The sequence below is a fragment of the Tetrao urogallus genome, assembly GCF_951394365.1.
Source record: "Tetrao urogallus genome assembly, chromosome: 2".
NCBI classification, from domain to species: domain Eukaryota; kingdom Metazoa; phylum Chordata; class Aves; order Galliformes; family Phasianidae; genus Tetrao; species Tetrao urogallus.
In genome coordinates this window covers 18,640,721-18,647,261 of record NC_136814.1, presented here as the reverse complement: position 1 = coordinate 18,647,261, position 6,541 = coordinate 18,640,721, and positions in this window count along the sequence as shown.

Below are 6,541 nucleotides of genomic sequence, written 5' to 3'. Positions count from 1 at the left end.
TTCTTGACAGATTGTGCCTCACGGCAAGAAGTAAGGTGCTTTCCTGCTATGTTGCTTGGACAACTGCTGGTTACTGCCAACTATAGACAGGCTTTTGTGATGTCACAGCCCCATGTCCCACATCCAGACCAGCACTGTGAATGCTGTCACTCCTCATTGCCCTTTCACTATCTTAGGAACCTGTCACCAAGAAGCTGCATCTCATTACTGGATAGTGCTGAGCCATGGTCACAGGCAATGATTAGTTCAATTAATTTGGCATGCAGAAATATATTGAAATTGCATTATTCCAGTGAAAATACCCAGATGCCCTTAGGAAATAAATATAATGACATTAGTACTGAGAAAAAGGAGAAAAGAAGATTCAGTAAGAATTTCAAAAGGAGGAAACAGTTTGAAACCACAGCTTTTATATATCAGAACCAGCTTGGTAAATCAGACCCTTTTGTAGTTTTATCAAATGCTGACACATGGGTGATGTGCGCAGTGCAGGTCTCCTGTCCTGCTAAAATATTACCACAGGACTTCATTTGTTGAAGCAAGAGAATCTGATTCAAAAATTAAAAGTTTTGATAGATGCTTTCTATGCCACCACAAAACAAAAATGTACCAAAAGAACTTATACTTGTATGCCCCCTAAATAAGATGAAAATTTAAGGCATATACAGTTTGGCTCACTCCCTCATTTCCTGGCTTTTTTGTAAGGCATTGAAACTTTTGGGCATAACTCAGTTTTCCTGCTTCTTCCTTAATAAAATATAGTAATACTGGAAGATGCAGTAGATTCACAAACCCTATCCTCATCTACCAAAAGAATGAAAGGTTTTTGTAGAACTCAGTGTCTAATCCCATGATTCTACACTATTGTCGAAAAGACTCTACTATTAAACCACCATTCAAAAGACTCAGTGTGGCCTTTTGGTGGAGTTTTGGATCCTACATAAAAGTGAAATTCAGAATTACAAATGATAATTTGTTGCAAAAAAAAATCAGCAATACAAGTTTTCTTGAGGAGCCCTGAATAGTAGGACATAGGCCTTATAGAATAGCAGTAACCAGAACAGACAGACATAAAAAAAGAATTTCACCCCTACATCCATTCTATAGGCTCTTATTTGATGTTTTAATTAAAACGAGTAAAATTCTGCGTTCGTAAGCATTGGCAGCAGGTACAGAACAATATCATGCATTTTGAGATTCCAGCTGTATATCTGTTAGAAATCCATTTGAGTACAACACAATCTTACCTCTGTACTCTGTACTTTACTGAGATAATAAAATCTGTGTGAGGGGAGTTAGTGCTTCCAGCATCTTTCTGCAGAAACCTCTCATGGTCCATTCTATTTGCAAGAATGTGAGATTCCTTTTAAAACTATGATTTCTATATTCAGTCAGTAGAACTAAGCTCATATATGATCTTAGGGAACAAAAGAAAAGGAATGTGATACTGTAACAGGGGTACTTATTTTCGATTTTTGCATTGCTATGAAGTCCTATCTTCTCAAGTTCACTGCTGGTAACATCAACTGAAGTCAGATAAAACAGGACAAGTCATTCTTTTACTGCAACTTTGGCCCGGCTTACAAGATCATTTCAACATATGCAATTCCTTCCTAACCCTTCTGAGATAATTGTTCAGTTCAATTGTGTGATTAAAAAAAAAACATCTTACAGTTCAAGGACCACTTTTAAAGTAATTGGACTAATTATCTTTGATAAAAATATAAGGGCTCAAAACCTGCAGCATCTCTTTAAGTAAAACATGAGAACAATTTTCACTGTAAGAAAATAAACAAAGGCATTATTTGTACATATAAAATACAACAGAAAATCAAGTTGCTCAAGTCTTGCCTACACAGTTGTACCTGCATGTATAGCTCACCCACACTTTCATCATGTTATGGACTTACTTCAGTACCTTTTCATTCTGTGTATCTGAAAGCCACAGTGTCACTCTTTTTAACCATTTTATCATCATTTTTGCAGTTGGACCAGATTATCTTTAAGGTCTTTTCCAATCTGAACAATTCTATGATTCTATGATTAGTAACAAGAGATTAACTCAGATGCTTATATATCTAAACTGCTGTTTGAGCATTTCAAAATTGATATTTGCTTGTTCAAGATCTTATTGCAACAATTTCAGATGAGGATCTTCAGTATAAAATACTGATTTCATTCATTATAATACCAGACCATGACAGAAATCTCCGACTTAAATCTATGCTGAACTTTGGTTTACCTTGAACAGAATTTAAATAGCAATGTCTTCTGTTTCCAGAGTATCGCCAATTAATAAATGCATTCATTTGAAAAAACTTCACCTCAAGTTCTTCTAGGTCCACCATTTAAATAAAGGCCTATTTTCTCTTCCTGACATAATTTGCAGCAAAGACAGATAGATTGTGTGCAGAGTTTATTACGAGATCGATCAAGATAATTGAGGTATAATTTTCTCAGTGATTTCTGTCATCATTTTTAAAGGCAGGGATGATTATGTTTCTCTTTCACCCATCTGGGAAAACACACAGTGTTCTCATGTAATTTGAACGTTTCAGCAAGGATGTGAGACCATCTTTTTGGATGTAACTAATAGCTCTGCCATTAGGCCATCCTCTCCCGAGACTTCATTTTTCTTATTAATAATCATCAACACTATCTCTTGTTCAGAAAAAAAAAAACAGCCACACCTAAGACTTTTCCTCACTGGCATAACAGCCAATTTCACATTTAAAGTGTGGCTTATGGTTATTACAATTCACATGCTTCCTATTAAAATCTCCACAGAGAACCCCATTTTTTTTCTCTCCAATTTTTTTAAGAATTAAGTTTAATTTAAGCTACTCTTTTAAGTTACTCTTTTGTGGTTTTTTTTTTTTTTTTTTTTTTTTTTAGGGCTATTTCAAAACTAAACTCCAAGTTCCTAATTTTGCTCCAGTAACCACATGAAATGTTTAATTACACCAATTTTTCCATGCCATAATTTAAGTGAGTTATTCTTAATTACATCTAACCTTTCAGTAGAACAAGATCTTGACTGTCTGCTTTGTTATTTTCCTCTTGTTTGTTGTTGTTGTTTGTTTTGTTTGGTTTGGTTTGGTTTTCTCTGTGTACTACTCTGTTTTGGTAACTGTGATATCCTTTATCACAAAAAGCATTTCTTTTCTGAAATAAAATTTCTTTGGTCCAATATTAGATAAACTTCTGGATCTGTGATGGTAATGCTCAGTTTTACTGTGATCACCTATTTTTCAATCCACTGTAACCATCAGTACTCTACTGAATTACTTTCACCTCTTAACACCTGAAAAGGGGTAAGGCTTCAAGTTAAAGTTTTTGCCTCTGCTTATTATTAAGATAAAACCAAGATATCAAATAGATTAACAACACATCCATGACTGTATATTATGTATAAGACATGTGATCTCCAAAGATGTTTGTGACATAAACATATTTAAGCTTCAAGGTCCATCTCTAAGCATCTATGTCCACATTAAACATTCTTTGCATTGTAAAAATATACAATTAATTTCTGATGTATCTTCTGCACCAAATCCAGTCATTTAAAAAGCATTATAAAATGCAGCTACTTGCTCTGCATTTAACTTAGAGTAATAATAATAATAAACTTATTCCATTACAGCTTAGTATTTGGCAAGATTTTTTCTGTGCTACTAACAACGCATTGGACCTAACATAATTCCTGAAAATTATTACAAAACTTAAAAACAAAATAAATTGTAAACTTTGTAAATTTATATCATAATGGTTAGTTAAGCAGGACTTTCTTCAGAACTGCCAAAATCTATTTTTAAATGAACTATATATTATTCATTATCTGTATGGAAAGTTCAAAGCTCTTTAGAATTTTACCCAAGAGTTTGCATGATCTGACTGGCAGCGAAATAAATATGATGGGTGGTCTGTTTAAGGTACCTATCCGAATCTAATCACATTACATTTCAATAGCATCAACATTTGAAAACTCTATAGCTGTTGTATCAACAAAAGTGCATGGGAATATCTCCAAAGCAGATGGCAACTAGCACATCACAAAAACATGCAGATTCCCAAGCCAATTTGTAGAGCAAAACAGCATTTACCACAGAGCAAAGGAAAGAATAATTAGCATATTCAAAAGTTCAGAACACCCAACATCACATGGTTTATGCTAGGAACCATGAAAAGTATTTACCATCACGTAATACTGTCTTTCATTTGGAAAGGACTCAATTCAAGCAGGGTTCAGTCAACTAAGTAATTCCTTTTGACTGCAAAGAAATACGAATTTGTTTGAAAATAGTGGCTAAATTTTGCATAATGGGAAGTATAGGAACTCAGGCAAGGATCTTCTTAATCCAAACAGCTAAGTAGTTTGGAGTCAACTCCTTCAAAGGGATACAGTTCTAATGACTGAATTAGAGTCCTGAGAGACACCATTTCCATGATCTGCTAATAACGGTGTTACAGTTGGAAAGACTAGTGGGGTGGAATGGTGGGTGATACAAGAGTGCAATGGCAAAAGGGACAAACAGGGAAAAAATGCTCACCCGTCTGTGAAGATCTAGGCTTCCAGGGAAAAACTCCACAGCCTCTACGTTCTGTAGAGAAGAATCAGTGTTCCTCTTGACCACAGAAAAAGCCTAGTATCACTGACTCAGAAACAGATATCTACACTGTTAAATTCCAACTAAATAAACTAGTAAAGAACTACCACATTTTTATTATCCTTACCTGACAGAAAAAAACAGTACATCCAGAATTTATTAGCAGAGATTACACAACATAGTACTGAGATATAATTACTTGAAGAAAAATAAATAGGCTATAATTTAATAGATGTACGTATGATGCTCACTATCCACATTGCCTTCACATTCAGTCACAAATTTCCATGTATGAAAAATGTATTGATGAATCATAACACTTATACCATATCTGGTCTATGAAGAAAAAAATACACCTCCGTGCTTTATCTTCAGTCATTACAAATGTTAACTTAGAAGCTCAAAGGATGATATTACACCTCTCAACTTATCTCAGTGTTAATATTATGTGTTTGCACGTACATACACGTTGGGCAATCTTTTGAAAGAATGTGGTGAACTGACATTAAGATAATTTAAAATAAAAATACACTCCATCTAGAGAAATGGGGTATCCATCAATACCCTGCCTGAAATTGGAACTATGTATCTTTAGGATTCCTTCAGATTTCCAATGTTCCAGGTATCTTGGATCAGATAGCACCAAATTGTACTGGAAATTTGAACAAGATATTTGCTTTCCCAAACGAAACACCATCAATTTAGGCCAATATAAACCTGGCAGAATTATGCCTCTATAAGCTTCTCACCATGATGTAGTGCTGTAAGCTGAAAAACAGAGATAATAAGTGTTGAAAAATGCAAAATGCTGCTTTATGGCATCACATAAATTGGCACAAAAAAACCTGCTTGCACCTACATCCCTACAGTTTTGACAAATACATATCAAAATTTGGAAGCTGTAAGAACAAAGTCCCACTGACACAAAAGCAGGAGGAAAGAAACAAATAGGTCCATTAGCGAATTCTATATTATAAGTGTCCTGAGTTAATAAAGATTTGTATATTTTACTTGCTGAGGTTCAGAAAGAGTAAATTAACCAAAAAAAAACAATGAAAATGTGAACACAGGTAATTTCCACAGACACGGAAAGGTGGTTTCTACCATTTCCATATTCTAATGCCATGACAACATTGTGAGCCCAAAAGACTCTCTTGATTGGTCCAATTTAGCTGTGGGTCAACCAGAGGATTATTCCAGATTGACAGTAATATAACCAAAACCAGATTTTAGCATTAAGAAAGCTAATTTAGATTTTGTCATGACTGTATAAAGACTTGCCAATATATTTATATGAGCAGAGCCTTCTTTCAGACTTCCAGTTTATACTGGCAAATGTACTCCACATTGACATGAGATACTTTGGTTGGACAGATTGCATTTCTGTAGAGAAAATGAGAGGGGCTGCTAGTACAGCTATGTTATTTGAGAGTGCAATATGTTTAACACTCCCAGTTCCCATACCCTTGAACACAGAATGGGGCAGCATAGATCTGGGCACACTCATTTATGAAATCCCATGCAATAACCAGAATTCGCAATCCTAAGTCAGAACTCAAAAAAAAAAAAAAAAAAAAAAAAAAAAAAAAAAAAAAAAAAAAAAATACGGGAGTTCAAAAACAAGAGTCTTGGGGACTTTTTCATGTGTGTCTGGAGTTTAGATTCATGTATTCAAAGCTTTTTCCTCTACTCAAGATAGTTTTTGTTCTTTTAAAGAAATAAGAACCTGTGGTTCACACTTATTAACGTATACGTAAGAAATAGTTTTCAAAAGAAATACCAAAGCACACAATGAAATCACAAGGAGTAACAAAGGATCTTTCATTCTGAGATCAGAAATTTTTCTGAAGATTGGGATAATATTGTGCTCCCAGGACCTCCGTTATTCCACACTGAAACTCCAATGGATCCAAAGCATCTCAAATTACTCCAAA